The sequence below is a fragment of the Procambarus clarkii genome, chromosome 26 (genome assembly GCF_040958095.1).
Source record: "Procambarus clarkii isolate CNS0578487 chromosome 26, FALCON_Pclarkii_2.0, whole genome shotgun sequence".
In the NCBI taxonomy this organism is placed as follows: domain Eukaryota; kingdom Metazoa; phylum Arthropoda; class Malacostraca; order Decapoda; family Cambaridae; genus Procambarus; species Procambarus clarkii.
The window spans coordinates 10,285,171-10,296,692 of NC_091175.1; positions in this window are offsets into that span (position 1 = coordinate 10,285,171).

Consider the following 11,522-nt stretch of genomic DNA (forward strand, 5'->3'; position numbering starts at 1 on the left):
GGGTTATTAGGACAGAGAGCTAGGCTGTAAGGTCAAGAAGATACCACAACATACTACAACCCTCCACAACCCTCCACAACCCTCCACATCCCTCCACAACCCACCACAACCCACCACAACCCACTACAACCCTCCACAACCCACCACAACCCACTACAACCCTCCACAACCCACCACAACCCTCCACAACCCTCCATAACATACTAGCGCCCACTACAACCCTCCACAACCCACCACAACCCACCACAACCCACCACAACCCACTACAACCCACCACAACCCACCACAACCCACCACAACCCACCACAACCCACCACAACCCACTACAACCCTCCACAACCCTCCACAACCCACCACAACCCACCACAAGCCCCACTTTACTCGCTGTACGTGCAAGGAACACAAAAACACAATCTCAAACTGAGGTCGGTGCGAAAATTCTCGGAAAATTTCCCGGGAAAATAAGAGCTGGCAGGTTCTTCGCCGTGATGTAATTAACGTATCGGTGATGACCGAAGGCCGATAGCAAAGTAACCTCCAGCAACGGGATATCAAATTACCTTTTTTTCCTGTTTCCTAACAACGGGGGTTTAAACAAGGCACAAACCAGAGAAGTGTAAGTTTACTGTATAATAAAAATACAGCGGTTTATATAATTATATAAGGCAGAGAGAAGTTACTTACGCAGGGTTCTTAGTGATAATATATATATATATATATATATATATATATATATATATATATATATATATATATATATATATATATATATATATATATATATAATATATATATAATATAGATATATATATATAATAATATATATATATAATATATATATATATATATATATATATATATATATATATTCTCTTAATTATATGAAGCTTTAAGTTTATGGCTCGAAACTTAGAATTAAATTTTATTGCTTAGTTGCTTTATTCTAAGCTTATCACTCAATGGGTCTTTTCTTAATAATCTATCGACCTTTTATCTTTCATATTCAACTACACTTTATAATACGATGGTTTTGAATAATATTTCAAATATTATAGGCTTCATATATTTGTACGAATTAACAAAAGTTCCAAACAAAAAAAGTTCGAAATGTCTTCTTATTCCTGCATTTCGTTAATAATTCCATAGTGTTTCATTCATAGAAAAAAGCAAAATAACTTTGTGAATAATGTAGTAAATTTCGACACCAGATAGGTCTAAATCTCAAATTAAAATTGTTGTAATGAAAATCACCAAACAAACACTTTCTTCGCTTCTTCTAGACAGCCAACCAATCACCAAACACTTGAGTCGATCCTACCGGACAGCCAACCAATCACCAAACACTTGAGTCATTCCTACCGGACAGCCAACCAATCAACAAGCCATTACATTCGAGCATTAGTATATATTTGCGCGAACATAATCCCTCAATGTCGAGGACTCTGGTAATGTGTGTGTGGTGCCCCTCACGTGCCTCGAACCAGACCTCACCTTCCTACATCTGGCTGACTTTGCTTCACACATTCTGCCACACTTTGGAAAATAACAAGGAGAGAGAGGTAGAGAGAGAGAGAGAGAGAGAGAGAGAGAGAGAGAGAGAGAGAGAGAGAGAGAGAGAGAGAGAGAGAGAGAGAGAGAGAGAGAGAGAGAGAGAGAGAGAGAGAGAGAGAGAGAGAGAGAGAGAGAGACAGAGAGAGAGAGAGAGACAGAGACAGAGAGACAGATATCTTTTCTGGTATCTTTTTGTTACCATTTCTTTCGATTATTTTGTAGCTGTTCAAGATATCTTTACGTCCTGAAATTCATAGATATTTATTTAATTTTGTTTGTGCAAAGTCAGACACCTTGGAAGAGTTTCTGCTAATATCTCGACAACCTTGGATTTCATAGTCTCGTTGCATTTGTAAAGCCTGTGTTTACAATTGTCCCTATAAAAGAGACTTCACAGTTACAGAGTTACAGTTACTTCACAGAGACTTCACACAGAGTTACAGTTACTTCACAGAGACTTCACACAGAGTTACAGTTACTTCACAGAGTTACTTCACTACAATAATTTTACATCAGAAGATTCATGTGATTTTGGTCTAAGAAAGAAACCACATGGAAACTGCTCGAGACTGCAACTTCAGATCCTGTATTTTTTTATTTGAGAGTATGCTCCACTCAGATGAAAGGAATCATGAAAATAACAATGTTTTCAGCTATAAATGAATATTTCATATTAGTATTTTCTGTATAGGTAGGTATAGGATAGGTTAGTTTAGGTGTTTCGGTAATGCTTCGTTTATTGTTATATTTTTGCTCATCTCTCTCCCTCTGAGAGAAGAGAAAATGAGAAAAAATATTTCTCATTTTCCTCATCTGTTTTCTCTCAGCATCGCCGCCAGGCATCCCTGGCTGTTCTTATCCCCTGCCGTTATTTTCTCAATATTATCTCTCCATGATCTTACCTAACTGTTTTGGCATTATTTCTTCATCAGTTTTCCCCAGCTGACCTGTTTCCAACACTGACGTATTAGCCCAAGAGTTAGTATACGCATTCCCTCGTCTAATGTTAGTTTGGTGTTGTGTTAATGACCTTTCAACCTCTGGGAGGGTTGTTAAGGCCACCACAATAGTTTTCTAACCAATCAACAAGTATACATTAGTTCTGGACTATGTTCAGGACTAAAGTAAACTCTGAGGTGTATATACACAAAGAAATGGTGGTATACCTTTCGGTATATATATATATATATATATATATATATATATATATATATATATATATATATATATATATATATATATATATATATATATATATATATATATATATATATATGTATCTGGTATGTTTCTCTCTTGCTCTATTTCCTCTCGTTTGGCACACCTGTCCTCTCCCTTCACGGTCTCACAGTGTCTCAAACTGCTCCTTGTACAGTGTTATGTCTCCCTTGAAGGTTAACAGTGAGGTTTAGTGAGCATTCCCTCAGTGCGTCTCGCTCTCACGGTGACTGCTCCAAAATTTAGGTTTGTCATTGTTTTTCATAATTTATTTTTTCCCCCACACTGGTATTCGCGTTTTCTCCAACTGTGGAGGGGTTCTGACGGCTCTTGGTTAGTTTTAACTGTTTCCAGCCATGCTCTTCCTCCTGAGAAGTGCCGTCGAGAAAATATTACACCGTGTTTGAAAGAACTTATAATTTCGCGTGGGAAAACATAATACTCACAAGCCATCATAACTTTAAGTCACATTATCGCTTACACATAACCTTCCAGTTCCCACCCAACAAAGAGCGTTCGATTTTCATTACTTTTACATTCGTTAACAAAAAAAGTTTATAATGCTTGGTAAGGAAAAGCATCAAATATTTGTACATGAGACAAAGAAAACGAGAAAGGGGGGGGGGTAGGGAAAAGCATTGTATACCTCCCTAAATGAATGTAATTTTAACGCCTTGGAGTATGTAAACGAGCCGGGCAGCCCTCTCCTTAACGCCACCCGAGGGAGGCTTTTGCCTTTGTTTGCTGCTGCTGCTGCATGCAACAGCTGTGCAACTTACCTACCTGCATTGTGCAGGACGCGACGCACTGCATTGTGCAATGTAATAATACCAACAACATAGTGCGTTTCTCGAGGACAAACGATGCAGCAGCTAACTGAAATTACGAATAAATATATTTGTTATGATAGAAGCTCCCGGGCCGAGTGGAGATGTATTTGTTGTAGCTTGTATTGTATTGTAGTCTTGCTTGTATTCTTGGACGTATATCACGATTAAGGGTGTTATTTTGGGATTAAGGAATTTAGCTTGTATTTATAGCCAGACAGACAGACGGATTTCATGTTTATGGCTAGATATGTGTACTTTATGTCATATGTTGGGGTTTATATCATCACTACTGGGGGATATCCAGCTGCAGCCGGATATTCAGGATATCCACTAAATCCTCCAAAGGTCCCCCACCTACATCCACTTAATCCTACAAAGGTCCCATCTACATTCAATTAGTCATCCAAAGGTCCCCCACCTACATCCACTTAATCCTACAAAGGTCCCATCTACATTCAATTAAACCTCCAAATGTCCCACCTATATCCACTTAACCCTCCAAAGGTCCCCACCTACATCCACTTAACCCTCCAAAGGTCCCACCTACAACCACTTAATCCTCCAAACGTACCACCTACAACCACGTAATCCTCCAAACGTACCACCTACCTGCCTACCAGTATAACCAAGCTAAACCAACCGGCATACCAAGTTAAACCAACATATATAACCACGGTAAACCCACCCACATGCTCCGGCCTCTCTACACGCAAATATTTGGGAGCCAAACTTCAATATGATTCTAGTACTCTGTCGCCAATTTGCTTTGGAGAGACTGGTCTTGTTTTTTTTTTAACCTGTATCACGAAAATGACAAAGATTCTCTCATACGAATCAACTGTCGAATCAATTTAGAGAGTCACTGTGATGCTATTTAGTTTTTCCTCACGATTCGCTTTTGGCATGTATTGATTGGCTTCGTTACTGGTTGTATGAGTACCTGGCTTCGTTATTGTTTCATGTCTGGGAAAACACACACAAATAACAGATGTTTCATTTTGGTTCCGAGGACTTGAAAATTACATTAGTGCCCCCCCCCCCCACTCACAACTCTGAGACACTTGTCAGCGTTATTATCCACTCTGGGGTCGGCTTTTCCTCTTATTAAACCGGGAGAGAGAGAGAGAGTTTAGTGTCGAGTGCAGTGATCGCTGGAGTTCACCTGGAGACCTGCTTGGTTGCTAGTACCTTCACTCAGAGACTGGTTAGGTTCATTTTCAAACGTAATTTTTATTTCAGAAATCTTTAACGGCCATTTAAACTACCTAAGCCTATTTCTGGGTGGTTTCAACCTTTTTCTTGTGTTCTCTACTTCATAAATAATTTTCCCTAGAGTTTTTAATCATCTGAAAGTTCTCACGAAAATCTAAACGTATTCGTATAATCGAAGGGTTCTATGACATCATATAATCTCTAATTATCTCTGAGATTCATCACCCAACCACTTGGGCTGGACGGTAGAGCGACGGTCTCGCATCATGCAGGTCGACGTTCAATCCCCGACCGTCCAAGTGGTTAGGCATCGTCCCATCAAAAATCTTTATCCCGATATCCCTTCCAAGTGCTGTATAGTCGTGGTGACTTGGCGCTTTCTCCTGATAATTTAATTTCAGTCCTTTCTCAGACCCTACAAGCATCTCGCAGTAAATACACTCACCTTGAGGCACTTACCAATATCCCAAAGTCTCCAAACTATTTTTCCCAGTATCTTTAATCATCTTCAAAATATCCCAAGGCACATCAAGGCTTTCTCCAGCGAAATTTAAACTGTAATTATATTTCTTTCTCCTTTCCTGGCATCTTCCGTCAAGGAGATATTAATGAAATTGGTAAAAAAAACTCAGTCTGTTCTTGTCTTCATTCTTTGTTACAAAATCCACTACATAATATAATATTGGGACTTCAAGGAGAAAGAGGGAGAGATAAATAAATTTATAGAGAGTGAGAAAGAGATGATCATAGAAAGAGGGTCAAGAGTGAAAGAGAGAGAGAGAGAGAGAGAGAGAGAGAGAGAGAGAGAGAGAGAGAGAGAGAGAGAGAGAGAGAGAGAGAGAGAGAGAGAAAGAGAGAGAAAGAGCCATCATAAAACTCAATAAAGTTTCATCAGTAATGATTTACCTACTCTAAACCCAAGCTTCGTCTTAATATGTTCGTCCTCTCCAGATATTCCACTCCTGATAGTTTCTTTTCTGTGAGTGTAATAATATTTGGGTTCTCATCTGTTCACTCCTTAAGTTCAACCACCTTGTTTGTCATTGCATCAACGTTGGTGTACATGATTTTATAGGATACATTTTTCTTTGCCTTCACACTAGCGTATGTTTATATAGTGTATGTGGCTGCTTGATCTGATAAGTATATGAAGGGTTCTTGACGTTCGGAGAGGAGTTGGATAGGAAGGAATTGGGTCGGATCAAATGTTGTTTAGGATTTTGGCATGAAGATGTGGTACAATTGGATAGAGGGGTTGGAGAAGGGTGAGAAAGTATATTGTGAGCTTTCTGAATTTTCACAAAGGGAATTTATTCATGCTACTGTTGTGGGTGGTCTCATTGGAACTTAGCTAGAGGAAAATTGTTTCCAACTTTCTTTCTCGTCCTAGTGTTTATTTTTCTTTTCTGCCTCTGCAGTTCTTTCTTTGTCATATCTCTGTGCAGAAATACTTACGTGTACAAGAAATATGTTTGTGCACTGCTTCGATTAAATTGACTTGGGTAACATTAATCTCTCCTGTGAGCACTAATCACGCATCTTATTCACTGTATGGCAGTGTTACAACACATTAAATTTTGTTTTGAATCGTAATTAGTTAGGTGGCTGCGAATGACTGTTTCATTTGTATAATAAGAAGCGTATCTAGAGCTCAACGAAGGTCTGTAGCTTTCTAAGGGCATCTCTATTCAGGTATTTACTGGCTATTTTGAGGAGCTAACGTTTTGCCCTAATACACCGGTATTTTCACAGCCTGTAAGTTATGTGGTTCTGTTGATATCTGGGGATGCGCCCCTGCCCTTGTGTACTGGTCTTCTAGTCTCTTCTGATTGTGTGCTGGTCTGATGGTATCTTCTGTTTGTGTGCTGGTCTTCTAGTCTCTTCTGATTGTGTGCTGGTCTGATGGTCTCTTCTGATTGTGTACTGGTCTTCTAGTCTCTTCTGATTGTGTGCTGGTCTGATGCTCTCTTCTGATTGTGTGCTGGTCTTCTAGTCTCTTCTGATTGTGTGCTGGTCTGATGGTATCTTCTGATTGTGTGCTGGTCTGATGGTCTCTTCTGATTGTGTGCTGGTCTGATGGTATCTTCTGATTGTGTGCTGGTCTTCAAGTCTCTTCTGATTGTGTCCTGGTCTGATGGTATCTTCTGATTGAGTCCTGGTCTTCTAGTCTCTTCTGATTGTGTGCTGGTCTGATGGTCTCTTCTGATTATGTACTGGTCTTCTAGTCTCTTCTGATTGTGTGCTGGTCTGATGGTCTCTTCTGATTGTGTGCTGGTCTTCTAGTCTCTTTTGATTGTGTGCTGGTCTGATGGTCTCTTCTGATTGAGTCCTGGTCTTCTAGTCTACTCTCAAATTTCCTCTTCTCAGTGCTTTCCATTTTTCGAAATAGAAGGCTAAAAATTACACTCTCCTTGAGCAGCAAGACTTGCCCTTAAGCTTTGAGAGAGCCGTGCCTTTTGTGCTGAAGCAACTGGCCTTTGAACATAAGAACAACCGGCCCTTGAGTGGTGAAACAGCCGGATCTTGGGTGATGAAGCAACCGGCTCCTGAACAATGGAGCAGCGGACCCTTGAGCGGTGGAGCAGCCGGACATTGAGTGAGAGATCAGACGGTAATGTATACCTGAACGGTGAATTATGAACTTGGAAGCGCCAGCCAGAAGCAACCAACACAACCTCCCTGTCAGAGGGCGTGGCGACCTCTTCTACACAGCAAGCTGACAACCGATCTTTGGCCCTCAATAATATATCTATAACAGTGATCGATCTCCACCTGCCGCTGGAGCAGCTGTGGTAACCTAAATATGAAAACAAATATTAGTTTAAGTCTGTCCTAACATAACCATATTTTTACCACATATTTCCACGGAAAATATGTGTACAGTAACTGACAAGGTGAACTAGCAAGCCAGTTCACGGGGACAAGGTGCTTGTACGTGTTACAGTTCCCAGTTCCAGTTGTCAGATGACAGGACAGCAAACAAATTTTTGATATATTTTTTCTTACCTTGTTGAATTTCTTTATTCAACTAGCCAGGGACGCAAGGGATGGCGTTTTTAAAGATGACATTCTACCAGGTTGTAGGTAGACCTTGTGTTGTGTGTACTGGTGGTGGTTGTAGTGGTGTTGTTGCTATAGGCACGTCTTGTGGTGTGTGTACTGGTGGTGGTTGTGGTGGTGTTGTTGCTATAGGCACGTCTTGTGTTGTGTGTACTGGTGGTGCTGTTGTAGGAGACAGGAGGGCCGAACAGTTCCCGTATTGGACGGGTCAACATATAGATTGAAATACCAGACTGACATGAGGGAGAGAAAGAGAATGCAACAAAGAAGAACATATGCAGAGTTAGGGGAGATAGCGGTTATATAAAGAGAAATGGAGAGAGAGATAAGGAATAAAGAGAAGGGGAGATCCAGATAGAAAATTCTGATTCATTTTTCGACTTTGTTCCCTCGCAGAACCAGTCAGGGACTGACATCAGAGAGCCAGTGAGGGATTGACATCAGAGAGTCACTCAGTGACTGATATCGTTGAGTTCCAGCCCCACCCTTGTGTCTCACCAAGTTTTTAACTGCTTTAACAGGTATCAAACAAAATATAAACAATTATTAGTTTTGTTTCCAATACTGCAATAAAGCCAAGATTCTTATCAATATTTTATGCTTTATTTAATGGAAATTGATGTATTTTTTCTTTAAAATTTAAGACAGTTTTGTCCTCAACTCTTGCTATACTAACGCTTCCTGTATTATATAACAGTCCCCAGGAACACTCACAGGAACTCTCGGTGGAATGAGAGAGAGAGAGAGAGAGAGAGAGAGAGAGAGAGAGAGAGAGAGAGAGAGAGAGAGAGAGAGAGAGAGAGAGAGAGAGAGAGAGAGAGAGAGAGAGAGAGAGAGAGAGAGAGAGAGAGAGAGAGAGAGAGAGAGAGAGAGAGAGAGAGAAGGGGATTAGACAGACTGCCCTGAGCACCAACAAGTATCCTGCTAGTCTAATATATATAATCTTGTTATCTGTCTGTCCGAGACTGGAGCCCAGACTCTTTGGGTTAGCCTCATATCTGAACTAAAAAAAAATTCATTCATACTCTTTGTGTCTTTCACTTAAAATATTTCCCTTCCGACAAATTAAAACTATTCGCCATAAACTGGTTCCCACTCCTCCTCCTCCTCCTCCTGCTTTCGGTGTTCCTTGTTTTATTCTATTTCCTGATTCTCTTCTTCTCTTCTCCCCCCCCCCCCCTCCCACTACTTTGGTGCAATTGGCCGTATTCATATTTGAGAGATTAAAAAAGAACACAGAAGTAGTGTTAAGTCTGCAGACACGAATAGTGTTGTTTTCTGTTCTGTTATGGGGCTGTAATCATCAAATTCAAATTCAAATTCAAATGTTTATTTAGGTAAAGTACATACATACAATGGGTGATACAGATATTGATTATTGATGAATTTATAGATAGAGCTAGTACATACAATGCCTAAAGCCACCATCCTTTAGAATGGTCTTCTAAAATTGTATTTCCTTGCTCTACTCTTCACAGACGCCGTCTTGTCGAATGGGCTCTCATATATAACATGTCCAACAGGAACCTTAGTATTGACTTTGTGGCTCTTGACTTCCACCTTTCTCAATAAACAGTTCAATGTTCCTTCCTTCCCCCCTCCCATTAAACTTTCTTTCTCTACTGTTCCTTTCTCTTTATCTTTTTTTATTGCACCTCCTTCACTTCAGTCGTGTGGTTTACTTCTTACCTTCTCGCCTCACATTCTCACATTAAATACTGACTTGCTCTATCACTCTTTCTTCACACGGTGTCATAATGGTCAGAGATGGACCGAAACGTCGTCACTATATTTCCTTCCAGATGTGTTGGTTGAGTGTCACATTTGCAGCCACGATATTGTTTGCACATATATATATATATATATATATATATATATATATATATATATATATATATATATATATATATATATATATATATATATATATATATATATATATATATATATGCGGAAAAAACACATGTGAAAAATAGAGAATGCTATTTATATGTGTGTGTGTGTGAATAAATGTGTGTGTGTGATAGAAAAACAATCTAAATACTATAATTCCCTTAAACACCTCAGAGTTGTAATAATATGATGCAAATGTTGCTGGGGATTCCTGTTTAGATTGCATATGCTTCTAGGATTTTTGTCCGCAGTAACTGGAATGCGTTCCCAGACGGTGTGGCTGGAGAAGCAACACCCAGGAGCGAGTGTGGCTATCCTACCTCTAGCTATCCTACCTCTAGCTAGGATAGCTCCTTCATGAGCATGGTCTGGGGAGCCCTTGGGCCATCCCAGGGCCACAACAGCCACAATGTCTTCTCTTTAATGGTACTTACCGCCAGGGGATCTTAGAGGAATTCTCTCTCTCTCTCTCTCTCTCTCTCTCTCTCTCTCTCTCTCTCTCTCTCTCTCTCTCTCTCTCTCTCTCTCTCTCTCTCTCTCTCTCTCTCTCTCTCTCTCTCTCTCTCTCTCTCTCTCTCTCTCTCTCTCTCTCTCACTCACTCTCTCTCTGTCACTCTCTCTCTGTCACTCTCTCTCTCTAAGACCTTCTAGCCTTTATCAGCTCTAATTTCAGCTTGGACCCTAGACTAGGAACTAGTAACCTAAGCTATTCGATAAAAAAAATATTTATCGATGCCTTCTCTTAATATTATATCAACCAAATATTATTTTATTCGTAGATATATTATGTAAAATTATATAAAGTGTGGAATTTAACAATAATTTTAAGAATTATACGCTGACCTCGCATTTATAGATAATTGTTTTAGATCTATGGTGCTCTTATAGTATGTTAAGGAAGCATGGCTGGGCATTGCAATAGCAACGTACTATCTACTATTAAACATATATGTGGATTATATTTCAACATATTTAACTTTGCTTTGTGAATTTTAATCCAAGTAAAAAAATTGGATCCTGACCAAAGAACAGCAGGCAGTCATGGTAACTAATGTAATTTGACTGATAAACATTATGATGAAACATGCTATGTAAAAATACGAGGGGTAAAGGGTATTACCAACTTTGATTTTTTTACTGAAAAATAAATAACATGGTAAAAAATATGTTCTTTGCGTATATATTATTTTCTGCCTGTTGTAGACATATTCTTATCTTTGCTTCACATTTAAAACTGCAGGTTACTTTAGATAAGTCCACTACGATTCTCGTAGTGCCTCCTATACTCAGCGATGAAGGAGAAAGGATACTTGGCCCACATTTCGATTTAAAAGCTTTTTAGTACTGCATGCATTTCTTCCTTCACATGACATAGGAAAAAATGTACTTGAATTTCTAACACCAAACAACGAACTAACACCACCTAACATTAAAGAGAAATACAGTCTATCAAACATCGAGCCTGTCCACCTAACATTAAAGATGGATACAGTCTATCTAACATCCAATCACAAAATATTCTACACAACAATAACACACATATGATAGCTACTATTCACTAATTCATAATTAAAGATAATAGAACTTTAATCGTATCAACTAAAACAAATCATTTTAATTCTGACTGAAATGAGCAGATGCATATGAGTGTAAATCAAAGATACATGCTTGAAGAAATTGAATAACATTGAGTTTACAATTTGAGTGGTAAAATATATGGATAAAACACTGTGTAGGAGTAATGAAAACAGCAGTAGT